The 24,692-nt window shown below is 40.4% G+C and overlaps 1 protein-coding gene and 1 long non-coding RNA gene across 7 annotated transcripts in view; one reads left to right on the top strand and one right to left on the bottom strand.

Moving 5' to 3' along the window:
• Positions 1-171: 171 nt before the first annotated feature.
• LOC144272433 (uncharacterized) lies at positions 172-24,440 on the bottom strand. Of its 5 annotated transcripts, none has more exons than XR_013347551.1 (5): positions 24,351-24,440; positions 14,369-14,503; positions 10,612-10,737; positions 5,000-9,807; positions 172-3,659 (listed from the first exon to the last, which is right to left on the bottom strand). It is a non-coding gene; the product is annotated as an uncharacterized LOC144272433 (long non-coding RNA). The 5 variants fall into 5 exon arrangements; XR_013347550.1 differs by having other exon boundaries at positions 14,369-14,552; positions 24,351-24,437; XR_013347553.1 differs by having other exon boundaries at positions 172-3,656; positions 14,369-14,552; positions 24,351-24,437.
• Positions 23,305-24,692, top strand: part of NXPH2 (neurexophilin 2) — a 60,007-nt gene continuing 58,619 nt past the window's right edge. Inside the window, exons 1-2 of one of the 2 annotated variants that reach the window (XM_077830475.1) lie at positions 23,305-23,340; positions 23,812-23,896. The gene's annotated coding sequence lies outside the window, so the exon portion shown is untranslated. Of the gene's footprint in view, positions 23,341-23,811; positions 23,947-24,692 lie in introns of both variants that reach the window. The other variant, XM_077830474.1, reaches the window with a different exon arrangement.

Here is a 24,692-nt window from a genome sequence, read left to right as displayed (position 1 = left end):
ATTTTAAAATATCGTGCACATAATTTTTAAATTTTTGGAGCAGAATTCCCTCAGGAGTAGTCATATTGATCCTCAGAATTGTTGAGAGATGTATGTATAGATTATATTTAAGGAGTTGTGTATACGTACTGAAATTATATTTTACAGTCTGTGTCCCAGGCTGGGCTGACAAACAGGTTTCTCCAGAAAAAGGGATGTATATTCACCTGTCTGCCTAGGTTCATATGTAGATTAAGCATTGTAAGCCAACACAGTGGAAGCTAATTCTGTATATGCAGTCAACACAAGTATGTGACGACAATTTGGAGCCATCCTGACTCTTGTTACCCAGCACTGAGGGAGCAAAAAGGACAGTGCTTTCTGCATTCACAAAAGGTGGATCCCAGCCATGTTGGCTGGTGACACTGGGAAATTGCTTTAGGTAAGAAAATATTTTAGACGGGGATTTTAGTCTGTTAATATTAATTTCAAACTCTAAAAAGCATGTTGTATTTTTCTTTGATATGTAATCACTTCTGTTTCCATTATCCTTACTCAGTACCTCTCAAATCTCTGCCTTTCATAATAAAATTTATGATTGTCTCACTATCACTATTTCTCAGTGCTGTGATGTTATAAAGGACTTGATCCTTAGTTGTACCAGTCAAGCTGCGTGGATAGTTTTCCCCTCGGGACAGCAAACCTGGTCATTTCTATGAGTGTCCAGTGTCGGGGGCTGCTGGATACTGCAGTGGGATACTTTCAGAGAGGTTCGGGGGCTGGGATACACCTATTGCTACCTGCAAGACAAAGTAAGGGCTGGCAAAGCCCAGAGATTGTTTGAGTGGCTAACAGACTGGTGGTGTGTTGTAGCAACCAGGCAAGGTACTAACAAACTTCAACAGAACTTTATCGTTAAAGTGGAAACCTTTTTACCAAGCTGCTGCTGCACCCTCGATAGCTCTCACTCAGCCTCCTCAACTCCTCCCCCCTCCTTCCTGTTTCCTGTCCTTTCAGACTCCCAACAGCCAGTGCTCCCAGTTCTAATAATTACAAGCAGCATCTAACACCACATGGTGTCAGGGAGCGGACATTCAGTTAAGGACAAACAAGTCTCTCTTGCACTGGCAGAGGTGTAACCAGCTGTCTCACAGTCCTGGGCACCCCAAGATAGCATCACAGCAGCATACTACAGTACCATGTACATTTATGGAAGCACATACACATGATTAATAGTAAAGGCCCCAGGAATGGTTTCTGATATGTAAAAATATAACACATTTGGCATGGACTTGCGACAGTCACGTAGGCGATTGGAACATCAGAGGTAGCACCATTTTCTGCTCACCAGGCACGGCAGCACTAGTATCATGTGTTCTTAGGCCATAGTTCTACAGTGAACTCATACGCCTGAAACTGAGCCCACAGTCCAGAATTTCTGAATCTCTGTCACCGCTATTTCAATAGTGGCAGCTCCAGCTTCTTGTTCTTCCTGGATCATGGCTCTTCCCATAGTCAGTGATGGTTACTGCTTGGCAGATATCAAGTCATCTGGCAGAAAGAGCAACATTCCCTGAGGCTTTCCCTTGCAGTTCATTGGATTATTTCGTTTCTAAAAAGTCCATCTGTCAAGGAGCAGACGTCGGACGCAGCTGCTTGGTCACGAAGAGTGACGGTGAACTGCAACATAAAGTCACCAGGCAGTTATTGCTATTGTCTGTCTCGAAGAGTCAAATCTCAAAGTGCCTTAGAAGTTCACTGTGTTTTGAGTTGAAATGGGCAGCCAACTGGGTCAGTAATCTTTGACAAGAATCAACTGGACTGAAAGCTTGAAAATACTTTATCCTGCTAGGCAGAGGTAGCAGAGTAAAATGGTGGGGTTTCCAGAGAGCAAGATCCTGTGGAAAGGTTTTAGACACATCCAAGGAAGGGACAGACTGTGAGAGCAGCAATGCAGAGAACTCCAACATCTGTGCTAACCTAATGTTGTGAATGGGTTCAAACAAGTAGTTTTCCCCCCATCCATAATATAATCATAATCATGCACAATGCCTACTAGCTTCTTGAACTGCATCTCAAAATCTCTTGTAGGTGCTATATAATATCTTTGAATATTCAGTCTGGTAGCTGATCTCAACAGTTCTCTGGTCTCCTCAATCAATATCTCTTCTCCCCCGCTCCCACATTTTCTTTCCTCCGACCACTTCCTCTTTTCTTTCTTACATCTAATTTCCTTTCCGCCTCCTCTAAACCTCCCTTTTAAAATCTCTTCTCTTAAAGTTCTTAATAAACTACTCATATCTCAACATCAAAAAAGCTTTCCAAAGTGAGCTTTCTATTTGACAGTTAAAAAGAAATAAAATAAAAAAAATAAAAAAGGAGGTGCATCAGGCTGCATACATTTAAATACTACAAATAGTCAAAGTGCAGGAATGCCAGAACCTACCAGCTGTTACTAAGGTATAAACCTGATTTCTGTCTCCCCAGATTATACCCCATTTTAAACCTCAGTAATAATGTACTTCAGGACAAAAGTTTCAGAGTTTGTAATCTATCACTGGAGCTCTGCTTTCAAAAATATATTCGGTCCCCTGGAAATAGCTAAAAAGATACAAATTGGGCTCAGAGACCTAGCTAGCTAACAAAGCAAAAATCTAAAACCATTTGTCAATGAAGAATGGTTCAATTTTCATCACAGGATAAGATTGTGAAGGGATGCTATGTATGTGGATGAATCTGTAGTGCTATTTAAAAAAAACACAGATTTGGCTTAACTTTGAATCATCTGGGAGATAGCCCAGGACGAAGAACAGAAATATGCAAGAAATTAAACCATGGCTTAACCCAGGCGAAAGGATAATTGCACTGTCTCCAGCTAATATCACAGCCATTGAGCTGCAGTTAATATCTGATCTAGACAACACCAAATGGCCTAAATCAAGGCCTAAATGCAGCTAGAAAACATACAGCTGAAAATATATACACAGCCAAGATTGATTTTCACTGTTTAGAAGGAAAAACGGGCTCTGCACACTAGTACTTGGCAAATGGACCTGAACGTGTTTCCAAAACAGTGGGTGGCTATAAAGAATGTTGGTATTTATTTATAGTTATCTGCATTTGGCTTCGTGCAAGGGATGAGATTAGATGGCCTATGATTCCTCATGTATGCCTTCATCTTTTTCAGGCCATCACAGACCACATTTTACTTGATTTGATTATATATCTATAGAAGATCTAGGCTAGCCATGACTGCCCAACTGGGACAATATGCCCTCTGGCAGCCTGTTATGGCTATGGCGCTGCATCTTTGCTGCAGACCTTCAGCAAAAGCAGTTTTATATTGCAAATGAGAACTGCAAAAATCTTCTGAGGCAAGCAGTTGACAAGCTACTGGCAAACAGATTATGCGATTGTTGTTTCTGACAAAGCTTCAATTACGCTATGCTGGTGAATTTAACAGTATATACTGTACTGTATCTTAGGCAAAGCTTCTACACCTGTAGCAAATGCCCATCGGTGGAAGAATCTGGTAACATAACAAACGTCAGTGCAGCAATCAAACCAGCCTCAGTAATGAATGATGTTCTGCTGAAGTCATTGTCTGTTATAACCACAGAATCCTCTGGCAAACATTAATTGTGGCAAGTTATTGGAAACCTCATTTATGTGACAAGCTGCTGGAAGTAAAACATTTCAGACAATACGCAATAAATAACACATCATCCCCATCACCACAGCTAATACTTTAAAACTGTTACACATGAACAGAAATTACTTCAATGATCTATTTAATTCTTCATAGTGGCAAATAAAGAACCTGGGACTTTATCGGACACTTTATATTATCCTGCATTTTACATGCCCTTTCTACTTCACCCTTTTCTTTACTTGTAAAACCATTTCCTGTTGAAGGGACATACACAACTAGTTTTGTATAATTTTCCTTTCCATTGTTTGTAACACTGCCACAAGCTGTAGAATAACAGATTTCTCATTCTTTCCTTCTATGAACCCAATGCTATGATGGAAAATGAAGAAAGTATGTCCAGCAAACTTCTTTTTAACTCTCATAAAACTGCAGCTGTGTGTGTGTGTGTCACATTTTACTCCAGTGATGCCAAGTCACTAATTTCCCTCACAGGGCTCCCTCTCTCCCACCCCTAGCAGTGGAAGCAGGCATAGTGCCAACTCCGCTGATCAGTTGTTTGGCAGCTGTGGGAGGGCGGAGAGCAGCGGGCAGGCAGGAACCTCGGGGAGCAGGCAGAGCAGGGGCGGGAACAGGGGGAGCAAGGGCAGGGCCTCAGGGGAGGGGGCGGAGTAGGCTGGGGTCTCAGGGTGGAGTGGGGGTGGAAAAATAAAAGTCAGCACCTATGGAAGAAGGAGTTTACTTCTTGAACGCCTCAAAAATGTGTGACAGGTCTTGGAGAGATTCAAGAAAACTTAGGTGTAACCAAGGTGTGACATTGCCTAGGGTATAATCTGGACTGTTGAACAGCTGTGTCCCCCGCAGTTCTCCAACCTATGGTGCCTCTTTCACTGCTTTATTGTGAGAACAGCCACTCCTGGCCAGTTAAAACACAGTCTCCAGCATGTAACTTGCTCCCAGTTCCACAGAACTGAGTGCTACTAGCTAGCCACCTGTGAATTAAACTACAAAGCAACACCAGCAAGCTCTCTAGTTCCAGACTTTCCCCCAGAAAGGTGCATCTTGTACTGTCCAACACACTGCTGAACGATGCAAGCTCATATAAAGTCTGTCATTTCATCAATGGAAAACGATATGCTCCAGCTTTGTTATCCCAAATGGAGTTTCCCCACACACTTTAATCCAAATGTACTGGTTAGATAAAACAGTGAAACCCATTTGTTAACTACAGAAAGAAAAAGATTTTAAGTCGCTATAGGCAATGAAGCATAAAAATCAGGGTTGGTTACAAAAGAAATAAAATTATAAAACTCAAGCTAATTGCCTCACTTAATAAACTAAGTGAACTTAAAAGCAAAAGGTTTTTCTTACCATAAGCTTACAGCAGTCTATACTGGCTGAAGAGCCTCCCCAAATTCAGTTCTTTAGGAGTTGTTGATGTCATGAGCAGAGATGAAGAAGGAGAGTGAGGACAAGCGTTTTTATAACTTATAATATATATAATAATATAAACCTCTTTATAATTCAATTTCTTGTGCTAGAAAGATCCTTGCTGAGTCATGGTGACAAAATAATCTAGTGTGGACGTGAGGTTTGAACCGTCCTTGTGATGAACTGTAAATTTCTTGTTCACTCCTTCCCCCTGCCTGAGAACAGCCGCTTAACTAAGTGACAGCCCATTTGCCTTTGCTGATACCTGTCAGGGCGTGCCAGTACCTTTGTCTCTGAAGAACCGGTTTGGGCCCGCCTTTCTAACTTTGGAACATGTTACAGCAATGTTATACAATAGAATCTTATAACTTTACATACAACGTTGCCACATATATTTTACCAGGACAATAATGTTCAGCAGATTATGAGTTTTCAAATGATACCTCACAGGGCATATTGTGTACAAAATTTATAATAGTCTTGTAAAAAGGGTGAACATGGGGTACAGACAGTCACATAAGGGAAACTGGAGGACTCTGCAGGGTGGGGGTGGGGCAGGAGAGAATGTGTCTGGAGGGACACTGGAGTGAAACAGGGGTGCAGGTGGAGTCGCTATGGGAAGGTTGTTCAAGGTAGGGGGAATAGGAATAGGAGCTGATGGGAGGTGGGGGAGAGTTAGGAAACCTCCCTCATTCTGCCCTTGTTTCCCATTTGCTTCCCCTATTCAGTCAGACATGTTCTGCCCCTGTCCATATCAGCACCTAATCCCCACCTCTTCCCATTTTCACTATGTGGTTGCAACCAGATGCACTGAAATGCTGCTTTATAATGTAAATTAACTAGATGGCCAGGTCATCTCTTCTCCTTTCTCCTGTCCCCTCCCCACTTGCTTCTGCCCCACTCATCTAAATCACTCTCCTCCAGTCCATCCAAAACACAACTACTAAAATGACTTTCCTGGCCTGCCAAACCAGTCAAATCATTCTGTCTTCAAATCCCTCCATTGGTAGTTAAGCTGCACTTGTGTGCCGAGAAGCCAGAAGGTGTAAGAGAGCACAATCTGGCCCTATGTTAATCACTTCTTTGGGGTCTCCCAGTGCATTTTGTCATGTTCCCTTTTAGCTCCTATGGGCAAGGTTTATTATATTATATTTATGCTTTGCACAGTGCCAAGCACATTGTCTGTGCTTACCACAACAACAGGCTGTTTGCTTGAATATTGGCTGCCCCAGCGAGTGAGATATTGTTATTGTCAGTCATGATGATTGTGGGGAACAAATGGCAATTTGTGTAAATTTCAGTTTACCACGGAGTTGTTATAAACTTCAGAAATTTATGGCAACTGCGATTAGCACAAAGTTACTCCAAGTTTACAGCAATTAGAAGAAAAAAATAAATTTTTATGAGGTAAAACTAGGAGCACGTAGAGATCCTCAGGAGGTACCCTGATGAGGTCAAATTACAAATGCTATTCAGAAGAGAAACATCAAAACGCTTTTTTTTAGTAAATTATTAAAATACGATAGATTTTTAAAAATATGTAATAGCTGAAAATATGTTGCCACTCACAGTGCTTGATCTCAGACTTCCTGTTGTCATAGAATCAAATATGAACTTTAAGGCTTATAAACAAAGAAACTCGGTAACATAATGGGTCAAATTCATCCCCAGTGTAACGCCACATGACTGTAAATGATGAAATTTAACCAGAGTATTTAAGTTTAGAAATTACAGACACCTTTAACATTCTAAAACAATATATCTGAAAGTCACCATCTCCTTCACTTATCATCCAAGTTCTAAACTCATGTTCTGTATTTCTTTTAACAGATAATGATGGCATCACTGCCTAAGACAGTGCAGATAGTAATATCTGTTTGAATCTCTTTTCTTACCTACAGATTAACTCTAAAAGCACTAGTTCTGATGCAACATACTTCAAAATTATATTTCTACTTGCTGTATCCCTTTCTTGTATTATAATATAACATTGATGATCAGATGAAAAGTATGTTTAGTATTCTTGCTAGCTAGAACATATCTGCATAATTTAACATGCTATACCTGGATTCCAGACTACCTCTTACTTGAAAACCAACTGTCATTGACGTGATTTATTTTAGACCTACAGGAGATATATATGGTATTAACCTTTTAGTGTATTCTGTTACTTTACTCACGATATCAGATGATGCACCAACTACCTGCCACTGCTCAGCTACTACATCAAAGGAATTTGTTAAGATGTTACAAGAAGAATCTTTTGTAGTTCTGACACCTAAGTCAGAAGCCTCACTTCCCAATCAATCCAGTTGGACAAAGCCTCACTCCATCTTCCCCAATCAAACTCACAAACAACCCCACCCACAAAACCTTGTGCTTTAATTCCTGGATTTTTGTAGATGGGGTGGATCTTCACAATCTGAATTTACAACAGCGAAACACTACACAGAATTCCCTCAGGCAAGGTCCTTTCTTTTAAGATAGGATCAGGACAAGGCATAATTACCAGCCCCGCTAGAATGTGGCTATGCTTCCAATCCCTCCTTATAACCACAGACCAGAGAACTATTTTGGAGACCCCACCCAGAATCCTCCCTTGATCTCCCACTTACATCAGGTTTATGGCTGTCTCCACCCGTGGAGATGAGGATGGGATCTGTGATTTGTAGAAAGTCCAGCAATATCAGATAGACTCTAACTATGATTTGGGGACAACCCAAGTTTACCAGGCTAGACATTATTTTGCAGCAATGTGGAGACACCATGTAACCCCAGAAGTCCTGTCCATTGCACCCACCATAGGGCCTCTAATGAATGTATAACCTGAATAAATATCCCGTTCTTTGTGTCCAAGTCTTCCTCAAGTTGCAGGATGGTACTTTCTTAGTCTACCTCAAAGAGATATAGATAGAAAGTCCTGACAGAGCATCCCCCCTACTAGCCACGCATAGGGAAGCTCTTCATAAGAGGCACGTTCAAGTTCTCCTCCTCAATTATCATCTCCAGGAGACCTTTAATATGTTTCTGCACCAGCAGCCAGACTAAATGTTCAGACCCACCTTTCCTATTCCTCCAGGACTATGGAACAGAATACGACAATTTCGTCAGTTACTTGGATGGCTGTATAGCCTCTATTAAGGTGCTTGTTCTCATAGGAAAAGTCTCCTCAAAGATCCCTATTCCAGTCTAGGATGCCTTATTTCTCCCCAGAGGTCAAAATTCTGGGCCAAATCTTAGTTCACACCCAGACAAGCCATCTGAGCTATTTGTTTCAGGAACAAAGCAAATCCCCATAGGCTACTATGGCAATCCTCTCAGAGGGAGCCAAATATACCTCAATATTATATAGTCAGATTGGCTCTAACTTCCAAACTGGCCAGCAGATTTAGATCTGTGAGTAGCCCAGAAATAGCAAGCTGTTGTCTGAGCTGCTCTAGGAGCTGTTCAAGGGCCTCTTGGCTGCTCTCATAAATTGTTGCTATTGTTCTTGCTTAGCCAACTGTCTCACTGCTGCTCTTCTTGGTTGCTCCTGTTGAACCAGGGATTTTAGAACCTCCTCCATGTTTCCTTTTACTTAACAAGGGTTCGAGCTAAATTGTGCTGACTGTACCTGTTGTGGCAGACCAGACCAAACCAAACAAAGGTCCATACCTGTGGAGTTCTTTTCCAAAACAAACAAGACACTTCCCCTATCAGGGCTCTCTTGCCCTCAGTCTTTGTGAAGGTAGCCCAGCCTCTCCCCAGATACGTCAGCCTCAAAGACTTTTCAAATAAAAGCTCAGTATATACAAAATGAAAAACAAACAAACAAGAATGAGTTACTTACCCCTTTTTCTGGAAGAGGCTCCTTTGCCCCTCTGGCTTCCTCTGCATCTCTTCCTGTTCTGAAAAACCCAACCCCTTTCCCAGAAGGCCTTGCCAGTGCCCTGGACTGTAGTCCTAACTGTCCTAGGGACTAAAATGCCCAACCTTCCCTTCTTGGTTCAGAGAGAGAGAAAGAGGCTGGCTGGAAGCACATAGCTCATTGACTCATGGCAGTTCAGAAAAATTGAAAAATATTTTTGATTCAATATGAAACAAATCCGAAAGCTGTGAAAAGATTTCATCAAAATGTTTGACCCAAAATGGAATTTTTTATCATTTTTATAGAGCTAGATTCACAAAACAGCCAGAGGATGAGGTAGTTAGCAGGTATTACATGGGCAGTTTATAAATCACAGTGGCAATTCAGAGTCATTCATAATGACAGTGAATAGACATTGCACCAAGGAACTAAGAGCAATTCTACAGCATAGTGGGTTAGGCATTTGCCTGGAGTGTGGAAGATCTATGTTCAAATCCTTAGTCCAATGAATATTTATCTATACAAAGTGGAACAGCTTTAATAGGAGAGATTGAAAGTCATCTACCTGGGATTACCCCATGGTGCAATGACTGGGCCACTCTTTAGCCCAGTAGGATAATCAAGTTAAAATCAAAAAGAAAAGGAGTACTTGTGGCACCTTAGAGACTAACCAATTTATTTGAGCATAAGCTTTTGTCTTTACATCAGGCAAAGGAGGGAATTTAACATCACGCTCCCTGTCCCAAGCCAGGGAAGCTAATGATCCAAACAGTGGACCAAATTTGGTGATGAATCCTGGTCACGTGCCACCTGTGGCCAGTTGCGCATAAGCTAAGAAGACTGGGTTAAAAATTATAAGGCAGTCTCCTCCTCTGACCGTTTTCTGACTAGTAGCAAAGTCCTGGAAAAGAAAAACAAAAGCAGGGAAGGCAAAAGTATTTGACAAATTTGTGAGTAGTTGTGGGTCAACTAAAACTGCATTTTTCCATGAATAAACTATTTGTCAAAAAAAGTTTCACTCGGCTCTACTTTTCATAATCTCAAGTTAATTTTATTAACACAGTTAAGGATTTTTAATACATTTTACTTTTAACCCTGTGTCCCTTTAAATTACAAAACATTAGAGTCAACACAAAAGAAAATCTTAGATCTATGAAGTAAAAAAAATCAATTAAAAAGTTGACACTAGTGAGTGAGTAACTACAAGCCTTAATGGCCTACAACTGCTATACCAAATTTAGCAGCTGCAAGGCTGCATTATTGACTATACTTTCATCTTATAATGGTAGCATTGAATATAGGAAATCAGTAGAACATATTATGCGGACTATCTATCTCAGCTTTCTCATGACAAGCCTACAGACAATAAGTGTAAAATACAGTATCTTTTATAGTCCAAGTTAAATTGTCATTAATAGCTCATGGAACTGAAGAGTAGACTTAGATTACATGCTTCCCTCACATGTAAAAAATATCTGTAAATAGTTGTTTTGGTATTGTAGGGAATGGAGAATTCTGTTTTCTTTACAGGAGAGACCAATTACTAGCTGAGCCCAGTGGTGTACATTTATTTTCCAGTTTAGAATAATTATCCTCAAAATGTAGAGGAAGCCCAAGAACTTGCATGTAGTCCATTATGTCATATGGCATAAAGAGGCATAGAACTATCAGCAAGTTAGAGGTTTGGGTATTATGAAAAACTTACCGTTCATCTACAGGTGATGGATGGAGTAATAAAATCTGACAGCTGATGATGATGCAGAAGATGAACAATTTGAAAACAGATACATAATACAAGTACCTGCATCTGTGACTCCAATCACCACTTATCCTGGAAAAGATACATTAATAAAGAAGTTTCTACTTTTGCCAACTTTTCACTTTATTAACCTCGATCAAGAAATAGTGCCTGTTATAAGACCACTTATGGGGTTTTTATACTCTGTAAATGATAATTATACTAGTTTTACTATACTGTATTTTTGGCAAAGTTTGTCTGTGTACCTTATTGTATCTACCTATTACTTTTACTCCTGACCAACTTGAAAGAATAAAGGAAAATATTACATTTGTATATCTGTTTATAACCATTCTAAAGACTGATCTTTATACCCCTCACTATTCTGTATTCAAATGCAACAGATTTCTTTATCACTGCTAATGTCAGGTAGTTCACAATAAAAAGTCATATTTGTTTTATCTGATAAATGCGTGGGTGATTCATTCTCAGCTGAGCTGGAAGTGGAGCCATTAGTGGAATCTAGGATTTTATTTTATGTATTTATTTAGTTTTAAGCAATGTCTGAAAGCAATCTTATTCTAATGTTGGCCTCTCAGACCATTGCTAAGGATTGTTTTGGTACAATGTGAAACCATTGGTATGATGTTATATGGAAATGTATTAGAAATATTTGCAGATCTCTTCAAAAAACAATTTCAGAACTTTCTTCTTTCAGTGTCTCCATCCTCGCCTCTTTCTAATTTCATTTGCCAGTTCTGCTTTTAACATTCCTTTTCTGAACTGAAGGCACACAGCCAGTCTGCATGACTCTCTGAACTGAAATGGTCTAGAACTGGACTCAGTACATCACTAATCTGCTTAGGACTTTATCTTTTCTTTCAAGCTGCATATTGCTTCCAGGACCCTTGTCTGTCAGACTTCTAATTGACTTTTATATTCAAAAATACAAGCTACTGGATCATCAGGCCTTGCTTGTTTATAGACATTTATACCCATGCAGAGTATAAAATGCTACTAGCTCAGAATGGAACTTGCACACAAAAAGGAGTGTAGCAATGAAAAACCAGCTCATCACGTTTTCTTTTAACTTAGGACTTTTAAAACAATTTAGTGCAGGACCCATGAAGGAATTTCATTTTGAGTCACTGAAACACCCCCAACATGAGTCTATTTTATAAAACTGAAATGGTCATTCTAAAACTTATCTAATACTCAAGTAGTTATAAACTTTCTCAGTGTATGTTTATAAAGTTATCATAAAGGCTGCAAAAACAGCCCATTCAGGGTACACAGCACAGGTATTCATGTAATATCAAGGTACATATTATAAACAGGTTCAAATACAGAATTAGATACATGTGACCGCATTAACATACAACAGTATCCAAGTAGTATGGATCAAACAGATACAGTGGCTGTAACGATATGTAAAGTAAAGGTATGTGTAAATATAGAGACACACAAATACCTCATAATGAACATGCAGAGTGGATCATTTCAAATCCAGGTAACAAGAACTGCATCAGCCCCACAGAGATTAAGAAAAAGGAAGTTTACAGACATAAGCAGAACCAGGTGGAGGGGGTCCCATTGCCCCTTATCAAGAAAGTGGACCAGCCATCCAGCCCATAAAAAGATTCCTCACTGGAAACGAGGAAAACAAGCTACACAGCCAATGGCCATCTCTGAAGGAAGCCCAAATGCCAAAGCAGGAGAGTGAACCACTTGGTCACATATGAAGAAGAGACAGGTTGCTAAGGAAGGACAGCAGGTCACAAGGTCTCTGCCCACAGAAGTCCACAGCTAAGGGATAGGGCGATAGAGGCTTTGTGATGGAAAGGCCATGCTGACACCTCCTCACTACCTTCCTTAACCAAACTATTCTGAGCCTCATAATGGCTTTGGTTACAGAGGTAAATTAATTTTTGCATAGGGAAGGACTTCTGTCAATCAAACAAGCTTTTCCCTGCATATATGGTCATTCCACTGTGATTCTTGTGCTAGTCTGAGGTCCCCTCCCTGTTTTCCCTTTCACAGCATCCAGCAATCTCTTAACAAAGAGTAACTGGAGCTGCCTTATTAGTTTCCTATAATCCTGGTGAAAGGTGATAGTAACCCAGATGCTCCAGATCCAAGTTCTATAGAAATCTGTATTACAGGGGATGGCCAAACCATGGCTCATGAGCCGCATGCAGTTGTTCTCTTTTACAGTTAAAGTGTGGCTCACGGAGCCCCCGGTGCCCCCCTGCCATTCTCTACCTACCAGACTGGGGGAGGGGAAGCTCAGAGCTTCTTCCCTGTGGCAGGGCTAGGGGCTTCTGCCAAGCGCGGAAGGAGTTCTCAGAGCTTCAGTCCTGCAGGAGGTGTCTGCAGTAGGAGCACGGCTGAAGCCCCGAGCCCTGGCAGGTGCCTCCAGCAGGGCTGAAGCCCTGAGTCCCAGCAAGCGTGCCCAGCTCTTGAACTTCTGAAGATTATCATATGCATCTCAGATGCTCAGTAAGTTTGGTCACCCCTGTTCTATTATAATAATAATGATTAACTATTAATATCAGTGCAATGGGGTCCCATGCTTTAATCCTTGATCCATATTGGGGTGAAAAGTAAACTTACGCATCTGGCAAAGTCCTATTCCTTCTCTCCCTTCCCCCATTTCTTGTCCTGGACCTTATAAGTAGAGTTCCACAGTTCAGAGATCCATGCAAGAGGAGGCAGGGTGTGAAAGGCTTGGCATGGAGCCACTGGACACATACATTATTTCCTCCACTTCCCACCAGCTCTTTTGTGTGGAATCTGCACTACAATCAGCTTCACTCAGATGAGTCCTTGACAGCACCTCTCCTGTTTGCTCCCACCGACCTCAAGGGGACTACTTGCTTATAAGTAAGCAAGGCAAGCTGGATTTGGCCTTTAGCATCCTGCCATATACTGTGTGCATTCCCCTGAAATATGCTGGAGCATTATATGACTGACATCTCTTTGAGACCTGCATAAACACAAGGGGCTAGGTTCTGCTGTCTGTTACACCATTATAAATCTGAAGTATTCACTGACTTCTGATAACTCTGGACGTACATTGGTGTTACTGAGGTCAGAACATAGTTCAAGCTGTATTATCTCATTAGTCTATTCCAGAAAACAAACTTTTAAATAAATACATAAATAACTACAAGGTCTCTGAGTCCATATGAATCGTTACAGCTTTTTAAAAGAACTACAAAGACTTCAGCTGCAGAAAATTTGTACTTAAATAATGAATGATATTGTGACAGCACAAAAATACAAAACTCCAAGGAGCTAATCCTTCTCCTTTTACTCAAATGGATGATGTGCCCTTTTTTCCTTAAACGTGTGTGTTAACAGTAGGGTGCCAGTCAGTTTCCTCACTTTTGTCAGTTTGTGTCTCAATTTTTATCCTATTTCAATATATATTTTTCTGCATTTAGTGTATCAAAGCGCTTAGCTAGGTTTGATAAGTCGTAAAGATGTATGTTACAGGGAAAGTGTAGGCTCAGCAGGAATCAGTAAAGACCATGTCATTTTAAGATATCTTCTTAATTTCTGTAGCCAGGCCTATCTGGTAATTTGTTACATCCCCTGCTGGTAAAATACATCTTATAAACTTGCATGCTTCTGGGGTGAATGAAAGCTTAATTGGCTCCCAGTATGACAGCTAAGGAGGAACATAGGCTTTGTCTCCTATGATGAAAGAGGAACACCTTACCTCGGCATGCAAGACAAAGATGTACAGATGAACCGAAAATGGGAGTGGGGGAAACAAGGCATCCTCCATGGTGTGACAGTTGTTCCCGAAACTATCCCACGAAGAAATGTAATCTGGTGTCACTCCACCTGTGACCTGCATCAGAGGAAATAGGAGGAATGCTCGAGAGCAATAATTTCCTTAACTCTCCAGCCAAATGAAGAAAACAGAAACAGGAGAAAAGAAAAATACAATTAAAGTATAAATTGGGTAGCTGAAGCACTAAAAGGATTCATAAATGGAGGGATCCATTTTAGATTATAAAATTCACCTTTTCTAAGTAACTAACTGATGAGGAAGTCTCTCCCTTGTGGTTTATGCCTACAAATAAGTATAAGTTTGAGAAGAAGAGTTCTGTGCAGACATGCCAACTCTCGTGAATTGATCGCGAGAGATGCGATTTCTGGGTAAAATTAAGCCTCACTAAATTAAGCTGCGGCTGAAAAAAAAACAAACCCTGACATTTGAGAGTTCTAAAAGTGAGGCTTAAATTTACACGGAAATCTGTCAGCCTCAATACATGGAACATCCCTCATGTTAAAACCCCTTTTACCTCTGTACTAAATAAACCTGATATCTAACTTTTATTGCTATTACATGCAGAAACTACTTGAAAAGAACGTTATTGCGGTTGCAAAGTCAAGCACTTGAAAGTTAGGAAATGCCAGATTTATGGTTGCCTTTCCAACCTTAATTCTGCCCCCTCTTGTGCATCTGTCCTGTACATTAAATGAGACAGGTGTCCTGTGGGGAAAAAAGTACATGATTACATAACCAAAGACTGTATTATAATGCATATGCACAAGGATAGAACTAAGGTTACAAAGGCAACTATTGGTCTGGCATTTCCTAACTTCTGAGTGCTTGACTTCGCAACCTAAATAACATTTTTTTCATCATAGGGTTTTATATTAATGGAATTCCCCTTTTTTTAAAAAGGAAAAGGGTAAAAATAAGTTATTTTATGAACAACTAAAACAAACCACCCCTACATCAACAGCACTTGAACACTAAACCTTCAACACTGCAGCACAGACTCTATCATTGGCGCCATAGGACTGGCTATATTAGGGACAGCAGGAGAAGGCTGTTATTCCAAAAGGAGGGGAGATGGCAGGGAGGGGGAGAGAATAGGCCACTAGGGTCTTGTGCTGGTCTGGGTGCCAGTGGTGGTCATGAGGAGCCTGGTTTGTCTCCCTCCTGCCCCCCTGAAAGGATGTCTCCTGTCCCCCTCTGAGTTATCTATTGTCTGATGTCTATTTTATATCAACAGGTCCCAAACTATACACAATATTCTGAATTTGGCCTTATCCCCTATATACTTTTTTCTTTCTTACAACATCACATTGCAAGATCAAATTTACTTTGGCATCCATTATCATTTCAAACCCTTCTCAGCATGACGGTTATCAATAACAACAATCTTAGATTTTATATGTCTTTTCTCTAAATTAAAGCATATCCTATATGGATATTTTTCTAATCTCTCTAAATCATTTGGGAATTTCTTTCTCTCCTCCACTGTTGATTTATTCCCTCTAATGAGGTATTGCATGCAAATTTGATTGATGTTGAATATTCAGGTCATTTATGATGTTGTGAAATAGTACTGGTCCCAATATTGAAGTCATGGAATTTTGATATCTCTATACAATCTGGTTTATTGTTCTGTTTATGGTCTAACAGCCAATTTTGTACCCACCCTACAGTATTTTTATTCTAATGACATTATCATAAAGTCTAAGTGCTGGTTTACACAGTTTTTGTACCAACAGTACAAGACTGTGTGTAGAACAGCCCTTAGATTTGGACACATGGTAACATGCCACAATTATAGGCAAGATACTAAATCAGAAAGATCATGATTATGACTTTATGTGGTAATTTCTAAATCCTCAATTCAGGAAGGCATCTGTATTCAGGAAAGCACTTAAATATGTGCTTAACTTGAAGCATATACATAAGTCCTACTGAAGCCAATAAAGGTAAGCACATACTTAACTGTTTTCTTGAATATGAAAGGACTTAAGCACATGCTTAAGTGCCTTCCTGAATTGGGGACTAAATTACTAAAATCCAGATACATTAGGGCCACTACTAAAATACACATAATACATAATAAATTCGGTTTGCCTGCAAATCCTTACTCACATGAGTAACCTCATTGATTTCAATAGTACTGATGAGGTGAATGAGGATTACTCACATGAGTAAGGCTTTCAGGACTAGACTCTTGAAGCTATATTTGTAACAAAGACAACTATGAGACTAATCTGGCATGTATGTTCTTTATTAAACTAGGCTGCATATTGGTCATCAGATTGTCTTTTAAGATCTTACATATCAATTCCTTTATTATTTGCTCAAGTGTTTTACTTGGTACTACGCTTTGACTAACTAGTCACTAATTTCTTTGTTCCCCCTTTTTATTTTTCTTTCATGTTCATAAAAAGGCTTTAACTGTATTGATTACCATTATTGCATGCATCCCACTTTTAACTAGCAAACTATTGTTACCACTCTACATAGAGCTGTGCCAGCACATCTATTATAAAGCTTGTTTTTTCAAAGGTTTTTATCTGCCATAAAAATTGACCTGGCTTGAATATTTTATTTACTCATAGATACCAGCTCACAGGTAAGTTTGATTTGCTTGCTTTAAAAAAAATCTTCGAACATATAAAAATTGTAGGAATGCAGAGTTAGAGATTTATATTTTATTTAAAGTATTTCTCAACTTCAAATTTGAAATTTTATACAAATTAAAGACTAAAGGTGCTAAGTACCCTCATCTCATGCTGAAGTAAAAGGGAGCAAAGGACATTTAATACCATCCAGGTGCCACTCAATACCTCAGGCTTTAAATTTGTAAGTGTAATGAACTCCTGCATTGGTCATCAGCAGGGTCTGAACCTGGTATCAGTATTACTGCAACAGCAACCTCTACTACTTGAGCCAAAACAGTGATTCTGTTAGCTCAGTAGGTCTCAACCATGGTACACATACCCCTGGGGGTACACAGCAGTCTTCAGGGGGTATATCAACTCATCTAGATATTTGCCTAGTTTTACAGCAGGCTACATAAAAAGCATTAGTGAAGCCAGTACAAACTAAAATTTCATATGGACAATGACTTGTTTATAGTGCTCTATATACTATGCATTGAAATGTAAGTACAATATTTATATTCCAATTGATTTATTTTATAATTATATGGGAAAATGAGAAATTAAGCAATTTTTCAATAAATAGTGTGTTATGACACTTTTGTATTTTTATGACTGATTTTGTAAGCAAGTAGTTTTTAAGTGAAGTGAAACTTGGGGGTAGGCAAAACAAATCAGACTCCTGAAAGAGGGCCAGTACTCTAGAAAGGTTGAGAGTCACTGCATTAGCTGATAGCAGTAGACTGCTATTCTCTATTTGGACTAGCCACTAGAGGGAAACAACGCACACCCTCTAAGTCTTCACTAGATAAAATAAAACTGTGTTCTTAATTCAAGTGAGCTAACCCAATGTAAAATCCTAGGAAAGACAAGTCTGTTTCCACACGAGTTAGCAGGCTGAACTAAAGGCAGACTACTCTTTAATTTGACCTGCTAACACTTGTGAAAACTACAAACTATCTTCAGCAGGATTTTACCTAAAGTAAGCGAACTTGAGTTAAGCTTACATTGTTTTATTCCACTGAAGAGAAGGCCATGATGTAACTGACTTACATAAACACTTGAAATCTGAATCCGTAAAGAAATGAGCTCAGTCCAGTACCCATTAAAGTAAATGGCAAAACACCCACTGATTTCAATGAATCAGGCTCATGTGTCCTGTTTTTTTCCTACAGAATCCCCCACAAATTGTTGGAAGCCCAGCTGTGAAACGTTCAAACTCAGGAATCTACAGCAAGAGCCCCACGGCAGCTCTTAACTGTCACACTGGGGTATAGGATGAGAGGTGATCCCCAGATACTTAAATCCCAAAACAATACAGACTTTTAAAGATCAACACCAACATCTTTAATTTCACTTGGAAAGTGGACTTCAAAGTACAATGCACTGTGGTTATCGATCCTTGAATCACAAAGTCACTGATGATCATTACAATGTCTACATGAGAGAGAAATGGCAGCAGCCTTACAGTCAGCCACAGAGAATGAAAGGTACACATCCCTATGTTTACCTACTTACTAATCCAGGACAAAAATGGATTCAGTAACACTCAGGAGACAAACCATTTTGATAAAAGGTGGGCACATACCCTCAACCAATTATATAAATGCCTCCACAGCCACACTTCTAACTAAACACGTTAAATCAGTTCATTTTCATCCAGTTTATTCATCCCATCCTCTATTCTTGTCAGACAGTGGGAAAATAATAAATATGTAGTGTGTGCAGTCACTAAAAATGAGATGTAGAACTGAGTAACATCAAAGTGTTAAGCAACCAGCAGGCTAAGTCACCCAAAATCCACCTGTAAGCACATATTAGAAAAGTATTGAAATGGTAATCAGGGCCATTCCTTGTAGATAGTTAGCAAAGCCATGTTAAATGACTGGAGTTCTTGAAATATAAGCCAGTATTTTCAGAGAATTAGAAGTAGATACTAATTGTATTTGTCTCTGTTAAACTTCTAATAAGATACAGGTAAACAATGTGATCTAATTAATTTGTAGGTGCTAAACTTCAGTTCCTGGCTGTTATGTTTCATTAAAATATTCTTTTAATTCAACAATCAACAGGGGATGTTAACATTTAGATTAAACTTGTGGTGTAATGATATCATTGTTTTTATTTCTCTTTGAAGTTTGTAGTAAACTACCTATGAGCCATTTGAATGGTTAATTGTCTTATGCTAATGAAGGCAACTAGTTACTGGTGTGTGACTAAGAATAGAGATTTACTTCGAAGCCATTCTTCATCCAAAGAATACCTGCTGTGATCACTTGCTGCCAAGAGGACCTGATCCTTACTAAGGAAGAACCTCAACGTTAAGAGCACCAGAATTACAAGCTGACCAGTCAATCAGACACCTCATTTAGAACTGGAAATATGCAAACAGACAGCAGCAGAGACACACACACAAAAAAGCAAATACAGTACAGTACTGTTTAAACATAAACTACTAAAAATATAAAGGGAAAGTTTTTTTTAAAAAAAGATTTGACAAGGTAAGGAAATATTTTCTGTGCTTGTTTCATTTAAATTAAGATGGTTAAAAGCAGCATTTTTCTTATGCATAGTAAGGTTTCAAAGCTGTGTTAAGTCAAGGTTCAGTTGTAAACTTTTGAAATAATAGCCATGTTTGTTCAGAGTTACGAACAATCTCCATTCCTGGGGTATTCGTAACTCTGAGGTTCTCAGATCTGCTTAAACTTTGTCAAGAAAAGTTCAAGTCTCAAGACTGTCTCCAGGTGTACCGTGGATTATCCCTGCAAATTCTCTCAAACTCTACACATGGACTGCCTATTGGACTATCACCTATTGAACTGATTCCGAAAGGACTTTTACAAATCAGCAGTCTCGCCATCTCTACTATGAAATTGATATAAGAACTTTACTCAGATCTGTATGTATAATGATCTTTAACCAGAGTAACTCTTTTCTTTTTTAATAAATCTTAGATTTAGTTAATAAGAATTGCCTGTGAGCATATATTTGAGTAAGATCTGAAATATTCATTGACCTGGTGAATAATGTGTCCAATCTCTTGAGATTGGTAGAACTTTATATATGGTGAATAAGTTTTAAATAACCCTCACTATATAGACCTGGCTGTCTGGGTGGGAGCCAAAAGCTGGATTGCTAACCAGTAAAGTATTACAGAAGCAGTTTTGTTACCGGCATGGTGAATCTAATTATAAGAGTAAATCACCAGTTTGGGGGATCATCTGACCTATTCTTTGCAGTTTGCCCCGATTAAGCAGTCTCTGTGACCCCTCCAGCGACCACGGTCACATGGGGATACTGCAGTCCAAAGTCTCAACCTCTCCCCTAATTACAGTTTTTCATAATGAATATAAGGGGTCACAAGATGGATGCTTGTTGAACCCCAGATGTAAGGGCCTTTGCCCAGCACTGCTGGAACCTCTTGGAAAAGAAAGTGAACCCATTTAACAGCTACTCCATCCATTATTGTTTTCTTTCTGGTGTGAGCCCCAGTTCTTCCCCCTACACTCAGTGGTGACCCTTGATATGTTCATTGTTGGGTATGTGCCTATTTTGTTCCTGTTAATTTGCTCTATTAAAATTAGAGGACAGAATGGGGAGAAGGGTGAGGTGAAGGACACTCTTTAAGATTAACCAAAAGAAATGAGTTTGAACAGCAATTTGAAGAGTGAGACTGAATGCCACACTGGCACATGGATCAATAAAAGTTTTATTTGCTTGTGCTTGTATGTTATTTGATAGAGGAACAGAAGTTGCTGTTGACTGGATTCCCTAGCATTAAAAATCTGCTGTTAATCATCTTTGTCCTTAGTCTGTAGTTACAGGTAGAGATGATTTGGGACCATATTTGGCACTGAGGCCATACTGTGGGCATCCCAGTACTGGATCATCTAGTCCATCCCCCAGCCAGGGCAGCACTGTTCCTGCAGTTTATGTATTTTTATAACCTTCGAGGGAAAGATTTTTTATTTTCTTAAAATTAAACCAGAAAATTAATACACCCAGATTCAAACAACATTTTAGGTTGACACCAACACAGCAAAATAAGGGAATGCAAAGTTTAGGCCTAACATTTCGTTCTTAATTGTGAATTCTCTAGGATGGAATACAACTAATAATACTTACCATTTACTGTACATAGCGCTTTTCATCTTCAAAGCGCTTTACAAACATTTTACTCTTAGTTAATCTGGGAAAAGTATGATTTAAGGCCAACTTTTGATAGTTTGTGTGACAACGTTAATGTCATTTAAATTGAGTCTGTTTGTATTTAATAGGATAGAACTAAAGTACTTTAGTTTAAATGCTATTGTTCCATTAAAAGCCAATTATAGAAATTCAGCTTTCCTGGAATTTATAGCATACAGCTTTTCATTTTAGAAAGATCTATCTAAATACTTCATCCGAATTTAGTCTTTATAATTATGACTAATTGCATAACAGTCTTTTCAAACTACTGCATAATCTAGCCCTGATTTGGAAATAAAATCTTTGCAGTGTGCTTGCATACGTCTCTATTTCTATGTTGGTAGTACTGCCTTTGTACAGCAGATAGCGCTCAAGATGTTTCCATTTATTAGAGGGAAGAGAGATTGTGTTGTTGCTACTGTGCTTAGTTTACCATCGAACAAATGCATTCCTATGTAGCTCAGCACAGAATAGGATGGTGTGTAGATGTCGCTGCCTTCATAGAAATGGGCACTCTCTCATTAATATATTAGCCGATTAAATAATTGTTTAACTTATATGTGGATAAATATAATTTCTTTTAATTGAAATTAACATACGTAGTCCCCAAACAAATATGTTTGTAGAAGGCACCATTTATTTTTAACTCAGGATATGGAAGTAGCATTTAGATTCAAATTCTATTAGGTAAGTGTAAATCCATATGTCATTGAAATTGATTATTCTCTATTTAAAAAAAAAAAAGTAAAAATGCAGCACTAAGCAAATCTGCTAAAAAGCCCATAAGTGGGGAAAACTTTCAAAATATTAAATATTATAAAAATATCTGCACCAGTGCAGATTGAATTTTAACGGATGGTCTCAATGAGCATGTGTGTTTGTTCAAGGTATTTTCTGTATCTTCGGAGTGTGATGAAAATGAACTCATTTTAGAGTTTGCCTAGTTGAATTTTGTTTATTGTTATGGACCAAGTGTAATTTTTCAGACCCATATGAATACCTGAGATTTAAGACTATATCCCATGCACAGAATACAATTCCATATATAACACATACAGAAGAGGAACCTCAGTGGGAAACTAATGGATACAACTACATTATTGCAATCATCTGGTAAAATTGTGCCCGTTTTTCTGGACAGTTAAAGGATTTTTAAACATTTTTTTACTAGTGAGGCTTTGAGAAGTTTAAAATGAAATTGGAACATAGAGTTAGTAATGAGATGAGACATGGCAAGAGAAAACTAGGGGGAAACTAATCTGCAAATGACAGGCATGGTTTTGAAAAATGAAACAACTGCTGCTATCCCACTTTCAGCCTGGTGGTAGAGAGGTTGCATATCACTCACATGCAAATTACAGATTAGAAAGATGTGGCACTGCCAAGCTCAAAACAGTCACATCAATTAAAAATAAAAGCACTACCCCTTCACTTCCACAGAAAGCAGTAGGTGTGTGTGTTCAACGCAGCTATCTGCTCTATGAGCACATTGGAACTTCAGCTGAACAGTTTGCCTCATGAACACACCATGTTTTCAAAACTTTACTTCTCCTTTTTCAGGGTTTAACTAATCATCTGGCATTTAGGGGAAGGAGGGCAGAGAGTGAAAAGCATCAAGCTTCTTATCCTTTTCTCAAAAATTGGTCCAGGTGTGTGTGTTTTTGTTTTTTTTTTTTCTAGCCACTAAAAGAAAATCATTTCATCCTGGTTTGTTTTGCTTGGACTCGCCCCCCCACCCCTTCCCTGCATCTTTTCAAACATGTGTATCAACTGACTTGCCATGCCTGTATCTCATTACCTATGTGCTAGATTCTACTCTCTTCTGTAACATGAGCAATAACACTCTTTTTCCTGAATATGAAAACAATCTGCTCTGAACTAAGAACTTTCCCTCCCCTTGTAGACACTGTTCTAGCTCAGAGGGGTGAGTTAATTAATAGGGTCTGTGTGCTCTGATCCCCTGGAGAAAGTTGTAAGTGCCTCCAGAGTTATGGTGATGATGGACCCTGGCTTTGATGAAACAGCTGGTGCAGTCACCTGCATTCATGTCTCCCCGAAGAATCAATGGCCCTTGTTAAGGTATGTAACATGGAAAAGTGCGTTTTATAAAGGATAGTCAGTCTTTCTGGCAACATTCTTGAGTCACATGGGAAGAAAGTGAAATCTCATTGTGTTGAACCCTAAATAGTTTCCTATAACTAGCTCTAAATGCCTAAACGCTGTAACATAAACTGACTTTTGCAAGTCCTGTAGCTGGGTAGCCCTGCTTCTGCCATGCATCATTCTCCTATAGAACAACGCTGAAACCAAAACACACACTTTCCCATACCCTCTCCAGCACTGTATCTGAGTGCAAATAGAGATTTATAAGGGAACTATAAATGAGGCACTATAAATACAACGGGCTTTCCTAAAAATCAGGATAAAATGGGTAAATTAAGCCAAACCATCCTCCCTTTCCTTTTAGAGGGGAAAGCAGTGAGAACAGGGAGATTGTGGGGGCGGCAGGGGTTAAATAGTTGATCATTTTAAATACTTTTCTTTAACCAGCAGGCCAAAGGAAATGGAAATGATGTTCAAGGTGATCCCCAGTGTGTCCTGTCCGGAGGTGAAAAATGCAAACTTGCTTTACTTGGTCAGTCCTGAACCTGCAGCGGAGCCGTGCAGACCGGGCACGGACTAAGGGTTAGCAATAAAGGACAGTCCTGCTACCGCCAATCCTTAACCCGCCCTATGAATCCCCCCTTCCTCAAAGCGCAGAACGGGACGTTTCTGCCCCCCCGCCACCTGGTTACAGCAGCCCCACTCCCAGCGAGCTGCCTTTCTCCCCTTCCCGGCTGGTGGCTGGCGGGGGGGGCACCCAGGACACCGGCGCAGGAGCACCCGCGCTGGGGGGGGGTTGGTCCAGACCCCCGTGGCCCCCGCACATGACTACAACCCCCCCCCCGCTCCCGCGGGCCTGGAGAGAGCCCCCAGGCTGCGCCCGGCGCCCGCCCCCCTCAGCGTTACCCCCCGGGGCCGCGGACTCGAAGCTCCTGCCTCAGTCAGAGCGATGCCGCCCGCCGTGCCCCCGGGGACAGGCCGCTTACCCGGCCGCGGCTCCCCCTCCTGCCTCAGCGCCTCCCCGGCCGTGGCGCCCCTGCCCGTCCTGTCTGCCCGGCGGAGCCCGCCCCGAGCGCCGCTCCCCCGGGCACGCCCCGGCCCCGCCACCGCACTTCCCCCCTCAAGCGCGCCTGGCTCCTCCGCCCCCCCCCCCGACCCCGGCTCCTCACTGCCACGCCACCCCCAACTCCCCGGCGGGACCCCGCGCTCCCAAGCTCCTCCCCGCCCGGCCTCGCGCAGCCCGCGAGCGGGGCGGGCAGCTGGAGAGCCGGCTGGCGCGCGCAGCGGGGATGCTGCCGCTGCGGCGGCGGCTGCTCGGCCCCCGGGGG

The sequence above is a fragment of the Eretmochelys imbricata genome, chromosome 11 (genome assembly GCF_965152235.1).
Source record: "Eretmochelys imbricata isolate rEreImb1 chromosome 11, rEreImb1.hap1, whole genome shotgun sequence".
NCBI lineage: Eukaryota > Metazoa > Chordata > Testudines > Cheloniidae > Eretmochelys > Eretmochelys imbricata.
Note: the sequence above shows the minus strand (reverse complement) of the source record. Positions and strands in the feature narration are given on the sequence as shown.